Here is a 13,046-nt window from a genome sequence, read left to right as displayed (position 1 = left end):
ATGCTTCTAGACCAAGAAAATTATGTAAAAGGAAATAATACCGATTCAACAGAGTTAAATAAACTTATGGTGTGTACACACGGCAGATACTGCCGTGAGATGCGAGTCCCGACACACAATCAGATCGCATCGGGATGCGCATCTCACGGCATGACAGAGGGGCACAATTTACACTATATAGTGCAGATCTGCACTATATAGTGTTGCCTGCCCTCTCTGTCTGGATGCCGATATGCGCTCACACGGGAGCGCGCATCGGCAGCGCATCGGGCTCGGAAGCCCTAAAAAAGCATGCGATTTGGCTTCCGATGTTCCCTATATCGGGAACATCGGAAGCCAAATCTAACCGTGTGTACACACTATTAGTTTATTAATGTTTAGAACTATTTCTAAAACATTTATATATTTCTATTTATGTATTTATTTAATGTGTATGTCTTGTACAAAACCTATCCTGGATAGACTTTAAGTATAGCAAGAATAAAAACATGGAAGCCAGTAGGGGTATATCACAGGGCAGAATTAAGCCTTCTGGGGGCCCAGGCACTTTAGACAGGGGGGCCCTCCCACATGTCATTACTGGCCGCAAACTGTACGGGAGAACATTACATGGTCAAAACACAGAGTAAAGGCAGTATAAACTTGGTCAATGGGTAACTGTGGGGGGGGGGGGTTTAATATAAATTATATATATATATACTGTATATATATATATATATATATATATATATATATATATATATATATATATATATATATATATATTAGCAGCAAAATTGGATAAAGGATAGCGACTACCTGTACCTATATAAAAAACGTATCCAGTTGTAAAAAACAAAGGATTTTTATTCAAGTACACAGTACTAGTTAAAAGAGCAAACAATGGGTAAACAATGGGTAGTTTCTAAAGTGGGCAGAATCGTGAATAACTGTCTATGATCTAACTAGATGTTTATGTGGCACGACCCTGATGCTTACTGTCTAAACATCTAGTTAGATCATAGACAGTTATTCACGATTCTGCCCACTTTAGAAACGATAGGCACATCCCACAGGAAGTGACCTCATAACTATGTCCATCATACCTATACAGTATAAATAGAGCTCCAGGCACTCACCTCCCTCACCCCTTGATGAAGTCTCTACAACAAAACGCGTTGGGTACAGCCTGCTGGCTCCTCCCTTTTAGATAAGTGACATTCCACTTCAGCTTTTAAGAAAACGTTTTTTTTCTCCTTGATCCTGTTTTATTTACTTATTACAGCTTTATCTCTTTCCCCCTTCACCCCCTTTTTTATAGTGAATTCTGTTGTAGGCCTTTTTATAATATTTCGCATATTTTACGTAAAAGTGTTTTTTCTATTTTTACCCATTGTTTGCTCTTTTAACTAGTACTGTGTACTTGAATAAAAATCCTTTGTTTTTTACAACTGGATACGTTTTTTATATAGGTACAGGTAGTCGCTATCCTTTATCCAATTTTGCTGCTAATTGTTATTTACACCCCTTACCAAGGTGTTTTTCCTTAAAGGACCAGCTGACAACCCCCTCCTTTTTTATAAAGGTTACCTATCATAACCATACTACTAGGTTATTTATTAGTCCAGAAACACAGGTGGCGCCATACATCCCCCTTTTTTTCTCTCTCTCTCTCTCTCTCTCTCTCTCTCTCTCTCTATATATATATTACCACACAAAAAGCAACATCACAGGCTCAGCGCTGCCTCTGATTAAAAACCCCATGGCAACGCCGCTGCTGCTGGTATCCTCCATGGGCCTGAGAAGCATATGATGAGCTCGGCATCTGACCTCTTGTGCAAAGTCTCATGGGACTTAGTCAACTCCCAGTAACGCACTGCACACTTGTGCATTCAGTGTGCCTTGGCTCCCGATACTCAGCACCATTAATCATTGTCACATTTGCAGTAGAGATGCTGTAGGGATACCGGAATTCGGGATTGAAAAATGCCCAATCAGGAATTCCCGGGATCCAGGGTTGGCTTCCCTAAAAAAAAGTCACCCCGGCCGCCCCGCATATTTACTTACATGCATTGGTCCGGCCGAGAGCTGGGCGGGCGGGCTGATGGAGCCTCTGATGGAACCGGGGGGAGCTGACTGGTGCCGGGCTGATGGATCCGGGGAAGGCACAGGACGGAGGCAGATGAAGCAGCCAGGGCGGGTGGGCGGTCCCAGGACGATGGAGGAAGATGTGGCAGCCAGGGCGGACAGAAGCGGGCTGCACGGCCTGCGCGGCGTGACCTCTGTCCCCATCATGCTGCGCAGAGCCGCACTGCCGGTGATGGGAGAAGCCGGGTAGCATTAGAGCACCCGCATGCGCAGTCTAATTCCAAAATCCCGGGATTGGAGTTTCCAAATTCCGGCGTTCCTGCCAATCCCTGGATTGCCGACCCTAATTGGCAGCTTGGTGAAGCTGCAGCACCCACTTCCATGCACAAAACCCTTAATTTTTTTTTTATACATGCCAACCACAGGGGGCCCCTAGATAGCACTACCACTAATTAGCATGCTGAAAGCCATTCACTGTCTGGCTACAGGCTGGGCAATAGGCCTGGCCGCACTGATCTGTGAGAAGAAATTCTTAACTTTTCCATGAGTGATTTCTGTTCTAAGCGGAAGGAGCTGTGGTATTACCGTGCATCTTTCTGTCAAAGGAACAGTCATGTCTTTTAATGGTAGGGGTCTTATCATATAATGGTAGGGACTGCAGCAGAGGAGGTAGGAAAGCATCATAACATTGATCGAGCCAGTGGTAATACAGATTTGACTTCTGCAACAACAGGTTCTCAGCATGTTTATCAAATACTCCCTAGTTAGCTGATCAAGGATACTATTTGATGGACTGTGAGCCAGGTTACATACCCCACTGTGATTCTTCAATTATTTACAGTATTGTGCTATTTACTGATTCCAAGTTTGCGTTTACACATTTCATTTTATTTTGTGTTTTATTTTATTTATATATGATGGCAGAGATTTAATCAATATGAACATATTTTTCAAGAAAACAGACATTGTCCAAACAGAACATCATATTACAGAATATAGCGAAAGTTTGCCATTGGTTTATAGGCTTACAAAGTACAATGGCTTTGGTTCCCAAACATTTTTGAACCCTGAAGTATCAGAATTTTTTTGCAGAACCCCTAGGCCAAGAGTTTATTATGGAGAACTTCAGAAAAAAAAAATACCAAATAATGGTGGTTTTGATTAATATGCTGGCAATAACTAATTTGAATTGGTCCTGAACCACAAACCCCGGGGAACCAACCTAAGGCACTCCAGGGTGCCATGGCACCCAGTTTGGGAACCACTGATCTAAAAATTTCACTGCTAATTCAGAGATTTTTTTTTATTTAATAAATACTAAAGGCCCATACACACTGGGCGACTTTGAGCTGAAAGCCACTCAAAACAGCCTGTTTGAGCAGCTTTCAGCTCAAAGCCGCCCAGTGTGTATGACCCAGCGATGAGCGCTGCTGCGCGCTCTTGCAACATCGCCGGGAAAGCCGTTCATCTGCTGGCTATACCAGCAGATGAGCGGCTTTCAGGTTAGCTTTAGCGCTGCGCTATGCAAAGCCTTCCTCCCCCCTCTCCATCAGCGCCGGGCAGGGGGAAAGCCGCTCAGTGTGTATCCACTGAGCGGCTTTCCCTGCAGCGGTGATTGACATCATCGCTGTCCATACACGCTGGGCATAGTCTCCCAGTGTGAATGGGCCTTTAGGGTTGAATTTACCAAAGGCTGGTTTTAGTTTGATTTAAATTTTGGGCCAATTTTCCATATTTTTTTGGCAAATAGGAGATATATTAAAGTTGAAACCCGACCCAAAAAAATTTACTTTTAGAGCAAGTTAGAACATTGGATATCAATCAATACTTTTTCATAGAAGTCTATAGAAAGTGGAGATATGTTAATAGTAATTTTTAGAAACAACCATAAAAAATAACAAAACATCAGACATTTGAGGCTGACCAAGTGCCAGGTGGATGACTGCTGAATAAGTATGTCATATTTTAAAAACTTACATTTGAAAATGTATATGTATATTATTGTAAGTTTGTATGTATTTTACATACAGGGATTCAGGCAATGGCTCCTGCTCCTGTTATTCCCTCTTAGGTGCTTTTGTCTCTACGGTTTTTTAACATACAGTAGGAAGCAGTTTCCAGTTGTGGCTCTGATTTAGGTAAATTTTTAGTTGGTTTTTGATCGATTTTAGGAAAACCAACAAACTTTAGACCAAAATTGACCATCAATGTCGGTTTACTCATGATGCTTAAATATCGACCATTAGTAAATCTAAGTTGTGTCATTTATGCAAATGACTGAATATTTTGTTGCATATGAGTGTGTGTGTGTTTGTGTAAAGTTGAGTACTAGGGTATAATGTAATTACTTGACACAAAGTGGATGCTGAAATAATATGTGCTGCTGGTTTATTTTCTTTATAAACAATGCTGTTGAAAAATGATAAGCTAACATTAAAGCAAGATGTTATAACATTTATTAGAACATTAATGTCAGTTGTTGAGCAGTGCTTCTGAAGTGAGTGCACCTTGTGTGGGGAGCAGGACGTGAAGGATTGTATCAGCTTTCAGCATACACATAGGGTGGCTGGGCAATGTTGAAGGGTCAACCACCAGGATGTTAACCAAAGTTTACTACTATCCACTACAAAGCTTAGGGTCAATCTGACCCTGGCTGGAAGGTGTCCCAGTAGTATCTGGCAGTTATACAGTTGAATCTGGCTACAGGGATGGCAGGTACCATATGCCTCCAGTTCCTATAGCTGTAGCATCCAGGGTCATGTAGAGCAGACAGGTCTGGATACTGGGGAAAAAGGGGTTACTTAATCTGGGAGGTGTGGGCATGCCTCTTATAAAAACCTAAAAAATTAAAAAGTGTTACTAAGGAAGAGAGGTGCATGCTGTGTCGTAAAGGGAGTAGTGGGGAGGGCAGGTAGATGGCAAGGTTTTGGGGCTGTGCATGAGCTTGGAGGGCACAATAGCCATGATGAACTACAGAAGGTGGACTGAGCTACCAATAGGTGGTGAGCTGGGGCAATGCTTCACACAGGGGTGAGAAGAAGACACATTGGCTGGTTGCATTCCAAGGTTCCCCCATGCTGCCAGGTGGCCACAGGTGATGCTTCTGCTCCTCCACGACTGTAGATAACTGGAGTTTGTTACACCACAGGGATAGTGGAAAAGTGAAGGAGGATGGAAGTGGCAGGCCTGGGTCTCTACAGAACTGCAAAGGAGCACAGTAACTTCAGTAACAAGCCCAAGCCTAGGTAAACAGTAATTCCTCCTTTCAGCGGAAATGACAGCACCCCCCCCCTGCCCCCTTCCCCAGTTACGCCCATGGTTGCCTCCAAACTTTTGGCTAGATCCTATAGCGTAAAGCAGAACTAACATATTTCATGTTCACCAATTCTGGTTCTTTCTGTGTAAGTTTTATTTTATAGTGGCAAACAAGGGCGGATTGGGAAATAAAACCAGCCCGGGAAATATCTCGCAGCAGCCCTAAACGGGGGGGGAGGGGGTGTGATGTTGCGCGCCCAAATTTTTTTGGGGGGCGTGGCCTATCGGTGTGGGCGTGGCCTATTTCACCATGCCCCATTTTTGCATATACATATACATTATACATATGCCGCACACCGTGATGCCCATTATACATATGCCGCACACCGTGATGCCCATTATACATATGCCGCACACCGTGATGCCCATTATACATATGCTGCACACCGTGATGCCCATTATACATATGCTGCACACCGTGATGCCCATTATACATATGCCCCACCCCGTGATGCCCATTATACATATGCTGCTCACCGTGATGCCCATTATACATATGCCGCACACCGTGATGCCCATTATACATATGCCGCACACCGTTATGCCCATTATACATATGCCGCACACCGTGATGCCCATTATACATATGCTTCTCACCGTGATGCCCATTATACATATGCCGCACACCGTGATGCCCATTATACATATGCCGCACACCGTTATGCCCATTATACATATGCCGCACACCGTGATGCCCATTATACATATGCCCCACACCGTGATGCTCCATTATACATATGCCGCACACCGTGATGCCCATTATACATATGCCACACACCGTTATGCCCATTATACATATGCCGCACACCGTGATGCCCATTATACATATGCCGCACACTGTGATGCTCCATTATACATATGCCGCACACCGTGATGCCCATTATACATATGCCACACACCGTGATGCACCATTATACATATACCACACACCATAATGCTCCATTATAATATGCTGCACACCCTGATGCCATTATACATATGCCGCACACCGTGATGCCCATTATACATATGCCGCACACCGTGATGCCCATTATACATATACCACACACCGTGATGCACCATTATACATATACCACACACCATAATGCTCCATTATAATATGCTGCACACCCTGATGCCATTATACATATGCCACACACCGTGATGCCCATTATACATATGCCACACACAGATGCCATTATACATATGCTGCACACCCTGATGCCATTATACATATGCCACACACCGTGATGCCCATTATACATATGCCACACACCGTGATGCCCATTATACATATGTCACACACCGTGATGCTCCATTATACATATGCCGCACACCGTGATGCCCATTATACATATGCCGCACACCGTGATGCCCATTATACATATGCCACACACCGTGATGCCCATTATACATATGCCACACACCGTGATGCCCATTATACATATGCCGCACACCGTGATGCCCATTATACATATGCCGCACACCGTGATGCCCATTATACATATGCCGCACACCGTGATGCCCATTATACATATGTCACACACCGTGATGCTCCATTATACATATGCCCCACACCGTGATGCTCCATTATACATATGCCGCACACCGTGATGCCCATTATACATATGCCGCACACTCTGATTCCCATTATACATATGCCGCACACCGTGATGCCCATTATACATATGCCACACACCGTGATGGGTTGCCAGCCAATAGCAGCACACATTTACATGCCAACCCCCCCTCCCTGCACATATGAACATGTCACCCACCCCCCCCCCCCCACACACACACACACACACACACACACACACACATATTAACATGTTACACAGTACACACACACCCCTCCCAAGCACATTAACATATAATGCCCATCCCCAGCCCACATTACATACCTGGCTGGCTTGCTGTAGAACTGCTCCTGGCTCTGCCCATGCCTGGCTGGCTCTTCCAGTGTATGGCTGTGGCTGCCAGGCTGCTGCTGCTGCTATAGGGTGGATAGTAGAAGGGTGGGCGGCGCTGCACACTACTGATTAATTCTGCCGCCCATCCTGTTTTGAAAACTTGCGCTGCCTGCTGGGGAGGGATCAATTCAACAGCATCACAGATGCTCAGAGGGGCCGCGGGAGCTGCTGCGAGCGGCCGCGCATGCGCACCAGCGCTCCCGCGGCCAGTATTACTGCTGCACGGGATGAGGCTGGCCGCGGCCATCTTAGTTGTGGGCAAAAGTGCTGCGGCCGCTAACCGTGGGGATATCGGTCGGGTGGTCCGCGGCCCAGCCAGGGGGGACGAGCGGCCGCTACATGGCTGAAATGGGCCGGCCCACCGGGAAATAGCCCGGTTTCCCGGTGGGCCAATCCGCCCATGGTGGCAAAACAAACCCACGCAAAACATTCACACTGATATAAACACTGTGTTACTTACAGAAAAGTGCTTTTAAAACTTTCAGAAGATTCTAAATACTGCTGGCACAACCCTGTATAAGAGCCAAGATTAATGGCAGCCTGGGAAGAAGCATTAAACAGGACTGTTATGACTTTACGCTCTCTCCTCGTATCTCAGAGAGATGCACTTGCTGTTCTTACAAGTACAGATGGACCCGTCAGGTGGAGAAGATGGATTTGAACCTACTTCTGATAAGCAGCGCATGAGTATTCAGTAACTATCCTTAACAACATAATTTTAATATTTATACATTTGAAAGCTATTTAAATTTCATATGTAGAATACTAAAATGTATCTGCTAAAATGAAAATGGATCAAATACAGCTGAGTCTTATTAACCGAAAGGGATCCCAATCTATCGTAAATGCTCTGATTTAGACGCTTCACACTTCAGGCTTTGTGCCATGCAGAAGAATCCTTGTTTTATGCAAATTTTCATATAAACAGAAGGGGCTGATTCAAAGTTGCACATAAAGCATCCACATTGCCTGCTTGAAAATAATCAGAGTTTGTGGGAACTATATGGTGGCACCATCCCTATACATGCACATGGGAGAGCAGTGGCCATCACTATCAGCATGCATCTGCACCAGCCCTTTCCAAGGTGCAAGAGACAGATCTGAAATTGCTCAGGGTGGAAGAGATCCAGCTGCAATAGCTAGAGTACATTTGCTTTGAATGGGATGAAGTTTTGTATACACACCCACAGCAAACCTTCTAACAGAAAACACCCCATTGCCACAAAGTCACCAATGCGCTGGGGCCCATCTATTCACAGGTACCAGTAGAAACCCCCCCCCCCCCCCGTAACATTCCGTTCCTGCGTTTCTGCATCACCTTTCCACATGCTTCCATACAGGGAGTGGCTGTCAGGACTCTGATTGGAGTATAGCGCCAACCATCCACCAATCAGCTTGCTGACAGCCATTCATTGGGCCTGATGCACTAAGCTTCAAAAGTGATAAATTGGAGAGTGATAAACATCCAACCAATCAGCTTATGCATGGCATTTCCCAAACACAGCCTGTGACATGGCAGGAAGGAGCTGATTGGCTGTCTGTTTATCACTCTCCATTTTATCACTTTTGAAGCTTAGTGCATCCGGCCCACTATATAGCTGCAGATAGAGAATGCTGCCTTGTCACTCTGATTGTGTGACCAACACCTACCCCTGCTTGAAAGCTCCTTAGAATTATTACTATACATTATGGAGACCCTGGACCAATATCTTGTCCAACTTGGCTGTTTCAAACCAAAATACCGGGATATCACTACATCACCAGCAAATTAAAATCTGTTTATGATTACATAATCCAGATAATGTATTGTAATACGTACATGTTTGCCTAAACAGGACACAAATAGAAAGACTGGATTGGTCCTTGAGACAGCAGTTTCTTTCCTTTTACTTATTACCAAATAAAATGTAAGTGTAACATTACACTTACATTTTAATGATCTTATTCAGGCAGTTAATACACATTTTATATAGAAATGTAGTCACAAGGTCAGTTGGAGGTGAATGTAATACCATTGCCCTCAAAATCACGACATAACATTGCTCAATATTGTAATACTGAGCTACATATATTTCAACAATGGCAGAAAGCCAATAATAATTAATTGCTGTGGCCCCACTATCATTATGACAAAGATAAGTTTAACAGCATGAAACAATTCTCACATTGCATTACTTTGCAGGATGAGATGATCCGCTTTGAGTTTTAAACAGACCACTCTTTAAAAGCATCCCAATTATTTTTAACAGGATACTTGCTAATTACAAAATGATAAAATAGCCCACAATCATTAACATTTAATTACCAATAAACCTAAGCAAAATGCAAATAACTGTAATTAAAAATACATCAGCCATTAGCTGTCAAACAAGACGTATATTTCCTCCTTCTTAATATACTTCAGATGTGTATTTGTAAACCCAGCCTAATATGATTGTAGTATTCTGTATGAATAATTAAAAAATAAATTCAGGTGGATTATGTATTAATTATATCATAAAATCACAATAGCACCAGAAATAGATCATTTAAAAAAAACTATTAGAGAGCTATAAAATAAGAAAGTTGTTTTTTATCAGTGCAAAGCTCTCTTACTGTATGTGGTGTCTCATACTATTAAATGTGAGATTTATTAAGCTCTCCTATGGCTATATCAGGCTTGTGCTCGTCCAGTAAGAAGGCTACAGTATTGGTCTGATGCTTGGCTGACTCTTGCTAACTGCTTGTCAGCAGTCTGGCTTTAGCTATATGTACCAGGTGCCGTTTACAAATTACCTGGCAAGTATGAAAAGGGCAAACCTAAATAGTTCATCTTGCTGAAATGTAAAATAAAATGCCAAAGGAGAAAGACAAACTACTGAAGAATAAAGAAAATGATTCCAAATCATTCACCATGCAGTCTACCAGATGGAGCAGAACAGACCCTTAAAGTGAGTGGCATAAATGTCATGGCATACAAACCTTTCATCCACAAGTCTAGCTTGGCCTGGCAAGCACAGCTATGTTCTACCCACTTGTACATTAAGAGGATTTCTGTCTGTAATCTTGGTAATAGCCCATTAACAATTGTTAGTCACTATCTGCCTGATTCAGACCTGATAGCAAGGCTGACATTTTTGCATATGGACACAACCGTTCTGCAGTGCAGGTGGGGCAGATGTAACATTTACCAGAGAGTTAGATTTGGGTGAGGTGTGTTAAAACTGAAATCTAAATTGCAGTGTAAGAATAACGCAGCCAACACAGAAACAAAATAACTCACCCCATTCTTACTCTCTGCACATGTTACATCTGCCCCACCTGCAGTGCAGCATAGTTTTGTCCATCTGCAAATATTGCTGTGATAATGGCACTGCTACATAGCACCCATGTCCCATAGTAAACGTCTGCTTCATACATGGGGAAGAATTGGTATAGTTATAGCACCTAAGGCCCTGATAACTCTTCTCCCCTATAACAACCCTTCATACATTTACCCCTATGTATAAAAATGTCATTGCTTGGTGATCACAATAGCGTAATTACATATCAATAACACATATCCTGCAAAAGTGAGCAAACCCTTTGTTGTGAAAATACCATCGGAATACATAAACAAACAAAAATGTATGCACGGGTCGTTAAATCTCTGTACTGTTCCAGAAACGATGGTCGGGAAACTGTACATGCTCAGGACCCGCTCTATCCAACAACAATAAAACTATTTGGTTTCAATTCACTGCCTTATTTATTTGAAAACGTAGTTGTGAAGGTGGGCATACCAGTACGGGTGCCGGACGGCTCCCCGACAGTCGGGATTCCGACAGTCAGTACTCCGACGTCGGAATCCCGACTGCTCCCTCGTGGGGGTCACACAACCCCCATAGAGGGGTCGTGTGACCGCAAGGGGCTTCATTGCGCTCCCCACGCTGTGCAGTCGGGATTCCGACATCGGAGTACTGACTGTCGGAATCCCGACTGTCGGGGTATAATACCACACCCACCAGTACAGATAAAAGCCACTTCATATTGTATGACACTGCAGATATCACAGATATACACTGTGAGATGGCTTCACACTGTATTGTCATGATATTGGCGCTCCGCCCGTGGGGAGTAGACATTCCCCCATTCCTTCCCATCTGCAGGAACAGGGGAAATGTCTGTCAGTCAGCTATGGCAGGGCATACACTGCCCGATGCAGCCAACATCACACAATTGAAGGAACATGGACCATGTGGCGTGTCCGGTCGATATTACGCTGCGATTATCTGGCCGATCTGCCCAATATCAGCTGATTGGCTAAATAGTTGTTGCATGGCTCAGTTTTAGGTCCTCTGCATTTCTCAATCTATACCTCATCTCTTGGCAATCAGCTCTTTCGGATTCCATCATCACTTGTATGCGGACGATACTCAAATCTATCTATCAACCCAAGAGTTGTCACCAGTGGTTTTGGTCCGTGTCTCTGAATGCCTCTCTGCCATCTCATCCTGGATGTCTTCTTGCCACCTCAACCTTAACATTTCCAAAACTGAATAATTTTTATTCCCACAAGCCCGGAGCAGTTACTACCCTGATATCTCCATAACTGTTGACAACTTGACAATCTACCCTACCCCACAAGCTCCCTGCCTAGGGTTTAACCTTGACTCTGAACTGTCCTTTGTTCCCCACATTCAGTCTGTCTCAAAATCATGTTACATGCATCTAAAAAACATATCAAAGATACGACCCTATCTCACACACGACACTGCTAAAACGCTAATCCATGCACTAATTTCTCGCATTGATTATTGCAATAGTCTCCTCGTTGGTCTTCCCAAGAACAGACTCTCCCCACTGCAATCTATTTTGAACAATGCAGCAAGGCTGATCTCCCTAGCCAGAAGTTCATCATCTGCTGATCCGCTCTGCCAGTCCCTCCATTGGTTGCCCATATTCTACCGTAGTCAATACAAATTACTTCTACTCACATATAAAGCTATTAACCAAACCACACCAACCTATATCTCCTCACTTATCTCAAAATATCTCCCAACACGCTCTCTGCACAAGATCTGCATCTCTCTTCTGCACAGATCACTAGCTCCCATTCACTGTTACAGGACTTTTATCGGGCTGCACCCACCCTATGGAATGTCCTCTTGCGCACAATTACACTCTCATGAAGCCTCCAAACTTTCAAGCTTTCCATGAAAACTCACCTCTTCAGGCAAGCCTATCACATTTAGGTACCACCCACATAACCCTCAGAGGCACTCATGTATTATATAGCTTCCCTTCTGGACTTGTAACTTGGTGGGACTGCTATGCTATTACTGGTGCCTGTCCTTGTGTTTCCCTCCTATGTCCCTAAAGATTGTATTCTTGCAGCAGGGCCCTCCTACTTCCAAGTCTGTCTGTTTTATCCAGTGTTGTCATCTGTTGTAAAGTGCAACGGAATCTGCTGCGCTATATTAGAAACTCTAAATAAATAAATAATTAAAATGTATGCTCAACATAAGAAACAGCAGTTTGTTTACAAGGAACATGTTGCATTTATGAGCTGTATGCGTTCCAGAAGCTGCCTTTCACTATAAGTAGTATATTCACTATAATGCAGATTTATAAAAGAGGATCCTATAGCAACCAATCAGATTATAGTTAACATCTTGTAGAAAGTGCTATATAACTGCTAAATACAATATGATATGGGCGACATCTTCCCTACTTTAGAAATATTCCCCTAAA

The 13,046-nt window shown here is 43.6% G+C and overlaps 1 protein-coding gene across 13 annotated transcripts in view; it reads right to left on the bottom strand.

Annotated features, from left to right (window-relative positions):
* Positions 1-13,046, bottom strand: part of DMD (dystrophin) — a 1,973,025-nt gene that overhangs the window by 305,540 nt on the left and 1,654,439 nt on the right. The window lies entirely within an intron of this gene.

The sequence above is a fragment of the Crinia signifera genome, chromosome 2 (assembly GCF_055691185.1).
Source record: "Crinia signifera chromosome 2, ASM5569118v1, whole genome shotgun sequence".
In the NCBI taxonomy this organism is placed as follows: Eukaryota; Metazoa; Chordata; class Amphibia; order Anura; family Myobatrachidae; genus Crinia; species Crinia signifera.
Note: the sequence above shows the minus strand (reverse complement) of the source record. Positions and strands in the feature narration are given on the sequence as shown.